This window comes from Zootoca vivipara, chromosome 14 (genome assembly GCF_963506605.1).
Source record: "Zootoca vivipara chromosome 14, rZooViv1.1, whole genome shotgun sequence".
Classification (NCBI taxonomy): Eukaryota; Metazoa; Chordata; class Lepidosauria; order Squamata; family Lacertidae; genus Zootoca; species Zootoca vivipara.
The window spans coordinates 37,469,683-37,483,400 of record NC_083289.1 but is presented as its reverse complement, the minus strand read 5'-3'; positions in this window follow the sequence as shown (position 1 = coordinate 37,483,400).

Sequence of the window (13,718 nt, the reverse complement as noted above, 5' to 3'; positions counted from 1 at the left end):
CCACCTACCCAGTTTGTAGCTGAGCTGAGATTTGAACAAGGGGCTTCCCATATCTCACACTCCTTAACCACTATGGTACAAACAGTTGTTTTGACCACAGTCCCTAAACAGCCACCAAATGTTTCGATGCTTTGTCATTATAGCCTAACACAGCTGTTGTTCTGGATATGACCTTACAGTGGTTCTAAATGGGGACAGATGTACAGTGAACACACAACCAAAAACCTAGAGCGGCACATGTGTCAAAGCTTGGGAAAGCACCCAGTGTGCATTGAACGCATTATAGAGACTCAACATATGTAACCCACAAGTGCCAGGACTGTGGGACTAGCAATTGCTACACAATGTGCATTTCCAAACACAAAAATTCAGAGCTAGGATACTTTATTATTATGATTATGATTGTCGGAACAAAAATGTCTTCAATTCTTTCCAGAAAGTGCAGGTAGCAGGTTCTTGTTGTAGCTTGACAAGAATGCTATCCCACAGAACAATGGCAGCCACACGAAAGCCCTGCTGGGTGGGGCTGATGGAATTGTTGCTCAAAACATCTGGAGGGCGCCAGGTTGAGGAAAATAGCAGTATGTGGGAAAGTTGGGGTGCCTCCAACACCATCATCTCAGTGAGAGAAATCAGAGTGTAAGAGGATTTTTTTAAAATGTGGCATCAAATTCTTTGGGAATTTCTTTGAGAGTTGGTCTTTGCCATGATGACTGAGAAATCTCCCCACATATGTGGTGTTGTTGCTGATGTTCTATTATGGCTGATGCTCTTTTCTAACTCCAGCTAATTTCATTGAGAAGATGAGGCCCAGTCACAGAAGGCAGCTCTCCAGGCAAGCTGATGTGTGCAGTAGTGGATCTTTGGCAAAATAAATCAAACAAGCTGCCATCTTCTTAAAGGCTGTTGAGAAGCTACACTTAATACAGCACATTCTCTAGTATGATTATGATGACCCCCCCCCCCAGTCAAGAGAGCATCTAAGGAACCTCAAGCATGCTGTGGTCTTGGATCAGAACCCACAAATGCTGCAATTGTTACTCAGACACAGTTGTGATGAAAATCCTTTCTCTGTTCTGAGCTGCCCCCACCTTACAAATGACTTCCTGCACACCTGTACCCACATTAATGGATAAACAGACATTTAAGTAACTTGTTTGATGGTGTGTCATACAGAATTGCCCAGAGAGATGCAGATTTGAAGCTCTGGTTCAAAATAATCATTTGAAGGATATGCGTATCATATACCATAGAAGTACCGTAGCTTTTATGGCAATGGTTGCTCTGTACCCCACAATAAGGAGATATTTTCTCATACCATGTGTAAACCAAGGCTCCCTGTTTCCATTGCTGGGGAAGAGGTATATATGAAGCAAAGGAGAGGAAACATTGATTTCTTTGTCTGTGGAGGTACTTGAGTAGCACACATTGCCCCTCAAAAAGAGGGCAGGAGGGAACACCAGTTTCTGTAAAATTTGCAAGTGTCAATTGATATGTACAGGTGCAAATGTAGAAATGAGGACTACACTTCAAATAGAAATGCAATGCATCTCACTACAGTGGGCATCAGAAGAGTGACCAGGTGACCTGTCTTTGCCTGCTCAGCTTGCTGTGCTGCTCACAGTGGACGGGCAACTCTGAGGCCCCCCCCCGTCCCTCTTTCTGAAGGTTCTTTATCTTTAAATCAGGCTTCTAAATAGAAGATTGTCACCCATCAAGCGGGACATGTGATTAACCCAGAGTGGAGCGAGAGAAAAGATCTCTCCACCCACTTAAAGCACTAGTGGTGTGCTCAGTAAGTTGACCCCGCCACACACACCTGCCTAGGAGCTGGGACATAGTTAGCATTCTTGGCTGCTGGAACCCACTTCCTGCCTTCCTCTCTCTCTCTCTCTCTCTCTCTCTCTCTCTCTCTCTCTCTCTCTCTCTCTCTCTCTCTCTCTCTCTCTCTCTCTCTCTCTCTCTCTCTCCCTCCCTCCCTCCCTCCCTCCCTCCCTCCCTCCCTGCTAGAAAGTGGTCCGTTGCTGCCCAGAGTTTGTTTTCTTAGAAGGTGGGCTGTGGGCTTGCGAAGCCGAACAATTTCCTGCCCTAAAAGAACATAGTCCCTTCCTCTCCTTTTTGGGGTGGGGGCAGTGCTTTTTTTCTGGGGGGTGCAGGGGTACGAATATTCCTAAACATTTTGTGAATTTAAGTTTGGCCTCATTGAACGGCAGTATTTCAATATGAGTAGGAATATGAGAGTACCCCATAAACATTTTTTTAAAAGAAAAAATACACTGCCTATCATTCACCTCCTTCAGCCCTGTTTACAATTTCACACTACATGCCCCTTTTGCAGCACACAACCTGTTTTTAGAGTGGCTGCCCAGGTTGGGGGTGGAGCTGTCAGACTAGATGGCAGGCTTTGCAGGAATGCTTAAGGGAAACATTTCTCTGGACCCAATAAGTCCACTGTCTAGGGACTCACTGTTGGTGGCCCCTCCCGGTCTCCCTTCTCAGGTTTTTATTGGGGAAAAATCTTTTTATCTTTAAATTGGGCTTATCTTTATCTTTAAACTAGAAAGCCCTTCAACAGAAGAGGACACCTTCAAATAGAGGACTATCCACTGACAGCTATTCAAAGAGAGGTCTACCCTAAATTTATATGTATGGATACAACTTATAAATAAGGCAAGGTGACTCAGTCTGTTGTCCAGCTCCTCACTGCTGATGGGCAACATCAAGGCCCCTCTTGTTCTCGTCTCCATTAAGGGCATAAGAGACTAGATGGATTAGGCCAGGCATCCCCAAACTTTGGCCCTCCAGATGTTTTGGACTACAATTCCCATCTTCCCCAACCACTGGTCCTGTTAGCTAGGGCTCATGGGAGTTGTAGGCCAAAACATCTGGAGGGCCGCAGTTTGGGGATGCCTGGATTAGGCCAACCAACCAACCAACCAACCAACCAACCAACCAACCAACCAACCAATGATTTACTACACAGTCACAGACTCCCTAAAAGGAAGCATACAAAGAATAAAAGCAGGAGCAATAAAAATGGCTGTCTTCCAACAGTCTTTCAAATAAGTGGCTATTCTCTCTACAGCAGAACATATCACCACGCTGCAGCAGAAGACACAAGAGGTAAAACCACAGCTTTCCTTGGCACCAGTTATGCCTCAGGCCAGAATAATATTGTATCCAGCTTGGATCACCACATTTCTGTAGGCCTTGAAATGCAAACATTAAATGGGGATGTTTCAGAGGAAAGTGACAGAAATGAGAAAGAGTTTGGATGGAAAGCAATGAGGGAAGACAGGAGATGGAAAGAGCTATCCTTATTTAGCTTGGAGCAGAGACGGGCAGCTCCTATGGGGGGGGGGGGAAGTTCCCTGAATGCGGCGTCATTGCTGGGCTCAAAGTGCCAGGAAGGATGTAAGAGCTGGAAGTGCTTTGGTGGCAGACCAGCTCCTGTTGAGTTCAAGACAGGATGAATGCATCCATAGCCAGCAGTGAGCCCCCGCAGCAGTTGCTGGAAGTCTTTTCAAGAAGTTCTACCTAACCTGTTCTGGCAGGTTATTATATTAACTTAGAGGTATGCAAGGATTCCCCACCTCCACCCCATTTAAAAAGTTGATATGTTTCTCTTATTAAGACCTCTTTGTTTACTTATTCATTCATCCATTTATTTTTTGTTGAATTTATGTCCTGCCCTTTGTCAAATTCGTGATCTGACAATTGAGAAATGTGTTGTTGCTCTCATGCAAATTCTTGAGAGGAGGATGGATGATGTTTGTCGGGGTTCTTTTGCATGGCAAGCCAACCCTTCACAAAGGTTGTGTGTGATTCATTCTGAGGTTCCTTCCCATTTCATAACCTGTGGTTGGAAATCATGAAGAAATGTGCCATGCGCAGAGAGGAAGATGGTGGGCTGGAAATGCTGGCATTGCATTAGGTAGCCGATAATAATAATAATTTTGTACTTCAGCATTGCCTTCTCATCTATTAATGATCTGCTGGTGGATCGGCTAGAGAACAACAATTACCAGATCTTTAGAAGGCATCTCAAGGCAGCCCTGTTTAGAGAAGCTTTTAATGTTTGATGGATTTCTGTATTTTAATATTTTGTTGGACCCAGGTGGCGCTGTGGGCTAAACCACTGAGCCTAGGGCTTGCTGATCAGAAGGTTGGCGGTTCGAATCCCTGTGATGGGGTGAGCTCCCGTTGCTTGGTCCCAGCTCCTGCCAACCTAGCAGTTCGAAAGCACATCAAAATGCAAGTAGATAAATAGGAACCGCTATAGCGGGAAGGTAAACGGCGTTTCCATGTGCTGCTCTGGTTTGCCAGAAGCGGCTTTGCCATGCTGGCCACATGACCTGGAAGCTATACGCCGGCTCCCTCGGCCAATAATGCGAGATGAGTGCGCAACCCCAGAGTCGGTCACGACTGGACCTAATGGTCAGGGGTCCCTTTACCTTTACCTTAATAATAATAATAATTTATTATTTATACCCCGCCCATCTGGCCAGGTTCCCCCAGCCACTCTGGGCGGCTTCCAACAAAATATTAAAATACAGAAATCCATCAAACATTAAAAGCTTCCCTAAACAGGGTTGCCTTGAGATGCCTTCTAAAGGTCTGGTAATTGTTGTTCTCTAGCCGATCCACCAGCAGATCATTAATAGATGAGAAGGCAATGCTGAAGTACAAAATATGAGTCCAAACAAAGCTATTTGGGCTCCATCACACATAACTAGGACTGTGCATTTTGCTTGTCGACAATCATGTTTTATCTGATTCAGATATCAGTATGCTCGGCCTCTTGACATTCTGCCAAAAACAAACAATAAAGTTTCCAGTCCTCATGACTAACAAAGTTATTGCCTGGTGAAATCTAAGAACCTTGTGCAGGGCTTCCACCTGTCAGTTTCTGGACATTGCTTAGACTTTCCAACCAGCTAGCAAAAGCAGACAAAATCATGTAAAAAGAATAAGTAGATGTATGCAGATTTGATCTATCTGCATGTGCATTTCAACCTGGTGCAGAATTTGGAACTTCTAGCTAAGAATATTACTTTCAACAAGGTGGTGCCCACCCCCTCACAATGCCTTGGACTACATCTTCCATCAGCTCCAGAAAGTGATGGCTGTAAGAGTATCTATAGCCCTGGTCACCCTGTGCCCACCACATTGCTGACACATGCTTAGAGGTTATCACTTCTGACTTTAAACTTGGAAATTGCACTCCAGTCCTTCAAAGGAGCTAAACTGTTGACAGTTGTCCCCCCCCCCACCCGAAACAGTTGATTCCCTTCAGAGACCTGCTTGAAATCTGTGTTTCAGGGAACCTCGAGTGCACTGAGGAAAACCTTCTGAGGTGGGCCCCTCTCCCAGCCGCTCCAAATATTCTTCCCAACGCCCTTTCCCTTTCCCATAAGAAACCCTTAAAAATGACACGCCTATCAGGAAACCTCAAATCAGGGCCAATGTTTTTGAAAGACTTGGGGGGGGGGAAAGAAAAAAGAAAAATACACATCTGCCAATATAATCTGACTTTTCCAAATAAATAAAACCGGCTCTCTCCAACTTTGATCCGGTGTTCTAGCCTTTTTTATTTACTTAATTGTCCCATCCAAGTTCTGAACGGGCTGGTTGCCCACAGCTGCTGAGCCTGCATTCCTCGGGGCTTATCACGGGCTGCCTCACCTGTTTATTATTACCCCAGCAGGCTCCGGTAACTGAGGTCTGTCTGAACATTGCACCCCTGCCTGAGCACTCACCACAGGGGTTCCACCTGCCTCTGCTTTTCACAGCACACTCCATATTTGTTACCTGCTGGCCTCGCTGCTGTGCAGAGGTGGCTGTTGCCTGTTGGAACTAGTGGGGCAGAAGGCAGGGAGGCCAGCATCAAATGGTGCTGCAGCCAATGAATGGAAGAGCCAGAGCCAAATAATTCTGGTTTTGTCCCTATCCTCCTCCCTGCTGAGTTCTAGAGGGCATCACAGAGACTAAGGAGGAGGAGAGTGACAGGTAATGACACCCCACCCACCCCATACTGATTGCAAGCAGAAAGGCCAAAACGTTTGAGGTGATGGGGTAGAGCCCCCCTTGCCCCAATGGACCAGCCTCCACTGCCGCTCTGCCGCAACTGATAGAAAGGGGCGTGTTGCTGTATGAGAACACAGACCCATCATGTCTTGGGGCACCTTGGCATCTCCAACTGGACACCAGCACATTGAGCACAAACTGGGCAGGGGGAAGCAAGGTAAATTCTGAAAGAGAGGAAGCTGCCTTCCACCAGGTCAGGCTAGTCCAGTCTTACTTACTGTGACCAGCAGTACTTCTCTAAGATCTCAGGGAAAGAAGGTTCTCTCCCATCACCTGCTATCCCAACTTTCACCAGTGTGGAAGTTTCACCCATCAGCTCCATCCACACTTGGAAATGCACCAGAAAGTGTGGAATGAACCAAGGATGAATGGGAAGGCATAGAAAAAGCGCATCACTACTACATGTGCCATATAATGCCCATTCCGCATTTGTAAGAACTCAATTGATTCGTGTGGCAGCGCCTGCACTTTGGAACTCCCTGCCTATTGAGATGAAGTGGGTGCCTTCACTATACTCTTCTTGGTACCAGTTTTCATAGAAAACTGGCATATAGGGAGAGACCTAGGCTTTTTCTTTCTCCCCCTGTATGTAGGGTTGGGGTGTGTGTGTGTGTTTAATCCAAGGTATATTCATTTTGTATCCCACCGTTCCACTCAAGGAGCTCAGAGCAGTGTTTTAGCCTCATAACATAAGAACCCAAGAGCCTGCTGGATCAGGCCAATGGCCCATGTCATCCAGCATCCTGTTCTCACAGTGACTAACCAAATGCCTATGGGGAGCCCCTAGGCAGCACCTGAGTGCTCTCCCCAGTTGTGACTCCCAGCATCAGGTTACTTAGGGGTACATTGCCTCTAACAGTTGAGGCAGAACATAGTCATTTTGTGGTTAGTAGTCAGTGACATCTTTATCCTTCATGAATTTGTCTAATCCCCCTTTTAATCCATCCCCATTGGTGGCCATCACCAACTCTCGAGGAAGTGAATTCCATCATCTAGCTACCGTATGCATTGTGTGAATAAGTATTTTCTTTTGTCTGTCTTGAATCATCCCACATTCAGCTTCATTGGATGTCCAGCTTGACAAAATGGCTCCCGCCCTCCTTGAGGCACCTGACAATTTCAGGCCTACATCTGTATCAACTAACTTCAGAGAGATGGGGGGGGGAGGAGTTGCAGGGCTAATAATTCCTTTCCTGACAGAGGTTTCCTGGGCCTTGAAACCATAAAACAGCTGCTTTTCATTTCGGTTGGGATTTTTTATATTCTTTTTAAACCGATTGCCTTCAGGATGAGGCAAGCTGCAGGGTTAAGTAAAGAAATAAAATAAAACAACAGGGAAACGGTCGACTGCTGCAGTTTTCCCTGTCATGGAGCTGTCATGAGGAGAAAAAATGGCACCTGTTGATCTCCTGGCTACCGCGCAGCCACAAAAAGGCATAGAAGCTGATTTTGAGACTGCGTTTTACTGCTCTTTGTCCAAGTAAATGTGTTACTTTACAGACATGTTTCTCATTAAAGTCCCTAAAATATCAGAATTTTGCAGGAATGGTGGAGGAAGTCGATTTTGTTTGCATTTTAATAAGAAACTACCCAATTTTCACTTCTCAAACCAATATGTGAACCAAAACACACCTGTCCTTCAAAATTTGCAGTGTGGTGGAGCTGTCCAACCAAACAATGTGTATGAAAATTGATATATCAGGGGAAATTCCTTGCAAAGATGTGTATTTTTGTCAAAACGTCATAAAAAAATGAGTTCATTAGAAGAAATTTGCCCTAAAATGCAAAAAAAAATCCATGAATTTAAAGCTGGAAAAACTAAAAACGCAGGAGAACTGCAATGGACAGATTCTTTCAGCCTTAATCAGAAGTCCATTCCATAGTAATTTGAGCAGGGGCCTCATTTGGGGCTACCCTGTTCTGTGGAACAACATCCCTGTTGAGATATAGTAGGTGCCCATTGTTTGAACTTTCCAGAAACAACAGATGACATTTTTGTTTTGACAAGCTTTCTGCCAACTTCACCTGGTGCAAAATTCAGTGGCCAGGTTGCTTATTGGGACAAGACAATCTGCACATATAACACCAATTCTGGTCCAACTGCACTGGCTGCCAATTAGTTTCCAGGACCAATTCAAAGGGCTGGTTTTGATCTATAAAGCCTTAAACAGCTCAGGACCACAATATCCCAAGGACACCTCTCCCCACATGAACCGAGCCAGATCCTGCAATCACCATTTGATGCCCTTCTTCATGTGCCTCCTCCATGAGAGGTCCAGGGGGCAGCAACATGAGAACAGGCCTTTTCTGTGGTGGCTCCTCGCTTGTAGAATGCTCTCCCCAGGAAAGCTCTCCCGGTGCTTTCGTTACATATATTTAGGTGCCAGACAAGAACATTATTCTTCTCCTAGACCTTTGGCTAATAAAACCATCTATGGCCTTTTAAAGTATACAGAGGATATTGTTTTTGTTTGTTACTATGGTATGCATTTTTATATTGTAAACTACCCTCTGCTCCTTGTATAGAAATTTAATAAATAAAATAATACAGTGGTACCTCGGGTTAAGTACTGAATTGCTTCCGGGGTGCCATTTGCTCCCCAAAAAGTACTTAATCCAAGCGGCGATAGCACGCGTGCGCAAAGCAGCGATAGAGCGCTTCTGCGCATGCGTGAACCACGCAGATCGCTTCTGCACATGCGTGAACCACGCAGATCGCTTCTGCGCATGCACGCGCGGGGGAACCTGGAATTAAACACTTCCAGGTCCGCGGAGTACTTAAACTGAAAGTACTCAAATCGAAGCATACTTAAACCGAGGTATGACTGTAATAAATTAGGTGTTCATTCTGTATAATTTAAAAATCTATCATTAGTTGTCTTTTTTGGTACAGTGGTACCTCGGTTTGCGAATGTTTCTGTTGATGAAAGCTTCGGTTTTTGAATGCCATAAACCCAGAAGCAAATGCTTCCGTTTCTGAACGTGCCTTGGAAGTCAAATGGCTTCTGCTGAGAGTATTTGTTATTTTTCTCAATTTTCTCTATTAAATTTGCAGGCCGCCCTTTGTTCCTCGGTTTCTAAACATTTCGGAACTCGAATGGTCTTCTGGAACAGATTACGTTCGAAAACCGAGGCACCACTGTACTGTTTTCAAAGCTTTCGAATTTTAAAATGGCTGTAGGTCAGTAGTACACCATCTGCTTGCATGCAAAAGATTCTAGGTTCAATCCCTGCCATCTTCAGGTAGGGCTGGAAGAATGAGCCCCAGAGGAGCTTCTGCCAGTATATGTAGATAATACTGAGCTAGATAGACAGATCCTAGTCTGACTCGATATAAGGCAGCTTTCAACCTTCCTGTGTTTTAATTGTTTTTACGTAGGTCGCCTTGGGACTCACATGGAAGGCGATGCGTAAATGAATAAGTAATAAAATAATAAAGAGGCTGGCAGGTAACCGAAAAATTCTTTTGTTGTTGTTATATCAGCCTTAAAAAAAGAAACCCAGGACATTTTGCACATGTGTGTATTTTATTGAAGAACATTGCTGGACAGTCCAGACAAGACTCAGGAGAGCTGGCACTGCTGAAAAGAAGGGAGGAAACAGCCAAGTCGAATTGGAGTTGCTGAGGCAGGCAAAGCATTTAGGAGGGCTGAAAGTCAGGTTCCCTGGGGATCCCGATTTCTTGGAGGCTGCTCTTGTGTGCTTTGGATCTTCCTCATAAGAGATGGCTGCTCCTGCGGTTTTCCTGACTGGGATACAGCTGACGAAAGACACAGGTGAGGAAAATAAATGAATGGAACTAACCAAATAAATGGGAAGCAAATTGCCTGGGGCCTTACCTTTGGAAACAGCAACGGTGACCACACCTAAAGACCCTTCCTCTCCTGTTTTCAAAGACTTGGGCATTGGGTGGGCTGTGCTTAGAGGCACAGAAATCTGAAGAGTCGAAGGAACGGCCCATGCTTATTATCCCCCGCCCCCTTATAGGTAAAGAAATTATAGCCCAGGGCCAGTGAAAAAGAACAACAACAACAACAACAACAACAACAACAACAACAACAACAACAACAAGCAGTTCCTGGGACACACCACAGACAGTGCGATATTTCTCCCTCTTCAGGGTGACTCAGCAAATTGCCACTTACAGTAATAGACAAATTGCTCATAAGATCTGCACCAAAGTTTTGCAGTATATCTCCACCTGCTAAGGGGAGCGGTCCAGTTCTGCAGAATGGTAGAGCTGACCCTGCAGAAGGTGGTGCAGTGAGTTGGTGCATCTGGCTGTTAACCAGAAGGTTGGTGGTTCAAGCCCACCCAGGGACGGCAGGGGGCAGGACTCCTGCATTGCAGGGGGCTAGACTATATGGCCCTTGGGATCCCTTCCAACTCTATGATTCAATGATTTCTATGACTTCTGCTGTCTGACATTTCAGTTGGTCCTAATGAAGATATTAGTTTGACATTCCTTTTTTGTATCTCAAGCAATGTCTTACAATGGGACTGAAACTTCTGAACTGCTGGTAGAGCCCACCAGATCGTGGGAGCTTTAGGGCCACTTTGGACCACTTCTTTTATGGATGGATTCACAAATCTACTTGTGGAGCCCATTTATTACTCGATGGCAAATCTTGTTGGAAGTGCAACAGCAGGGATCATTCAGTTTGTAACTTAAGAGTTAATTCTATTAATGTTTAGTTAACTAAGCCAAGAGGGGGATGTGTGGAGGTGTGGCTTAGCAACCAGATAGAATGGCATAATGTATGCTGAGGTAGCACATGCTCTGGTTGGCTATATAGTTGCAAGGGAGCTTTTCCTCAGTATGTTTGGTTGACTATCTCCCTGTTATGTGCAAGGCCTGAAGTAAGAGAGAGAAACTTCTCTGATAAGTTCTTCTCTAATTATATACCTTTTTTTGTTCGATTTTCTGAGTAAAGTGTTATCAGGATATCTTTTCTCTCTGGACTCCATATGCATTATTGGCTTTGCTAAGATTAATTGCTCTCTTATTGCATTCTTGTCCAACTCCTTTTTATTTCAATAGAGCTTGCACCAAGGACTTCTGGATGAATTGTGCCTCTCTACCTGACTTCTCTTCTCATGAGGTGGCCAAAGTATTGGAGCCTCAGCTTCACGATCTGTCCTTCCAGTGAGCACTCAGGGCTGATTTCCTTAAGAGCCTATCCATTCTTAAGGAAATCAGCCCTGAGTGCTCACTGGAAGGACAGATCGTGAAGCTGAGGCTCCAATACTTTGGCCACCTCATGAGAAGAGAAGAATCCTTGGAAAAGACCCTGATGTTGGGAAAGATTGAGGGCACTAGGAGAAAGGGACGACAGAGGACAAGATGGTTGGACAGTGTTCTCGAAGCTACGAACATGAGTTTGACCAAACTGCGGGAGGCAGTGCAAGACAGGAGTGCCTGGCGTGCTATGGTCCATGGGGTCACGAAGAGTCGGACACGACTAAACGACTAAACAACAACAACAACCTGACTGCCTCACACTTCTTGCTTATTGCCTCACAAACATGAGGAGGTGATCCTTCTTTCTTAATGCAAAGCACATGTACCTATTTTTATCTGAGCAGCATTGGAGGCCATCCATTGGGTACAGATATTCATGTTTAGTTAATCCTTTCCTACTCTTGAAAATCTGGGCCTTCTTGCAGAGGAGACAAAAAGAGATGCAATGGGTGAGGAAGGAGCATTTATTGCAGGATGATAAACAGATGCATCTCAGGGCATAACGACCTATGATATTAATTATGTGATTAGCGATCACACCATCATGTGTTTTTAAAAAATTAAATACCAGGCATTGTTGGGAGATGTTATCAAGAAAGCAGCTTGTGTGGAGGAAAAGTTTATGATGTCCCTCCCCAGTTGCAATGTCCATGAAATCTACTCTTTCTGCAGTGCAGAAAACAGCATCGGGGGCAGCACTGGCACAAATGGGAGCTCTGTTTCAAAATGATAATTGCTGCACATCGAGAGGGGTGACTCTGATGGAGGTTGTTGCTGGGGAAGGAAGGTTTCAAGACATAGCTGCCAAGTTTTCCCTTTTCTCGCGAGGAAGCCTATTCAGCATAAGGGAAAATCCCTTTAAAAAAGGGATAACTTGGCAGCTATGCTTCAAGAGCCCCTAGCTACACAATGCAATCTTGATTATAGTTCCCACCCACAACGTCTAGTATTTAATACACACTGCATTACTGCTGATCATGTCATCATTAATGGCACTTGAAGTTAGGGCCTCAGACATAAATGTCTAATTTCTGGGCATCTTATTATTGTCCCCTTTTCATCTACAACATATAGGCTGCATGCAGGTGTACAGGTATAAACATAGGAAAGCCGCCAGTACACATGCCAGCCCCAAAGGAAATCAGGAGCTCCACTCTCACTTTCCAACCAACCACAGTTACTTGTTTAATTCAAACTGAGAGCTGAGGTTAGTAGTAATGATGGTTTAGGGGAACAAGAAACTAAACCACAGTTTGTCCAGGTTTGGATGTAATGAGAAACTGTGGTTAGTTGAAAGTCTTTTGATTTCCCTGCAGCTACACAGAAAAGTAGGGAAGATGGGGAGGCTAGAGCAGAGGCTTCCCCACATTTATTCATATAATGCTAACCTCTGATCTTCTTGAAGCAGTGCCAGTGGAGGGTAGCAGGAGGGCTAGTTCAGTGTTACATACTGTCTAGGCTGCAGTTTCTCTTTTGTAGCTTCCTTCCTCCTCATCCACAATTACCCTCTGCAATCTATTTAACTGTCCCTTTGATGAACACTCCTATACTCACCTTTTTTAGTGGCTCATAATTTATCCGCACAGCACACTTACATGTGAGGAGGGGTGGGTGGAGAGAGAGAGAGAGAGAGAGAGAGAGAGAGAGAGAGAGAGAGAGAGAGAGAACACCACACATTTCACTCACAGGCAGTTCTTGTGATGTTCCTGGGTGTGCCTATGCTAGATGATTGATGGGCACCATGTTGGGGGCAGATGGAGTGTGCCGCGGGTTCACCAAGAGCGCTGAGCTGTCCAATATGCTGACGGATGAAGCGTGTCCAGACCATGAGGGATGACACCTCCAGCAGCCTAGCCTCCTTTTGCGTCTCTCCCGCCCCCCTCGGCTGCTGTCACGCTGGGGCGGTAAAGGTGATGGAGCGTGTCCGCTCTGCAAAGGACGTCATTGCCTGTGCTATGCAGGAGTTTTTGCTGATGGACCATCTTTCTTCCACTCCCAGCATCTTTTCCACTCTCTGGGCCAGATCCACAGTAAGATGTAAATCATCTTTGCACACTCCGGCTGAAGGAAGTGAAGCTGCGCCAGTCTACAGGGACCTTGCAGTTTACCCCTGTGATTCTCTATTCCTGTCAAAATGTGATTCAGTGAAGCTGAGCTGCACCATGATGTGTTATCTCAGAGATGCCAGCTGCGCTGGGGGAGTCACCCTGCAAGGCAGGCAGCCTGATCTTGTTCATAAGCATATGCTGAAGCAGGCCATTAAATGCTTTCTTTAGAGTGGGCATAAGGAAACTTGGGCCCCCTAGGTTTTGTTGGACTCCAACTCCCACCAGCCAAGGATGATGGACATTGTAGTTCAATGTTCAGGGATGATGGGAAATACAGTCCA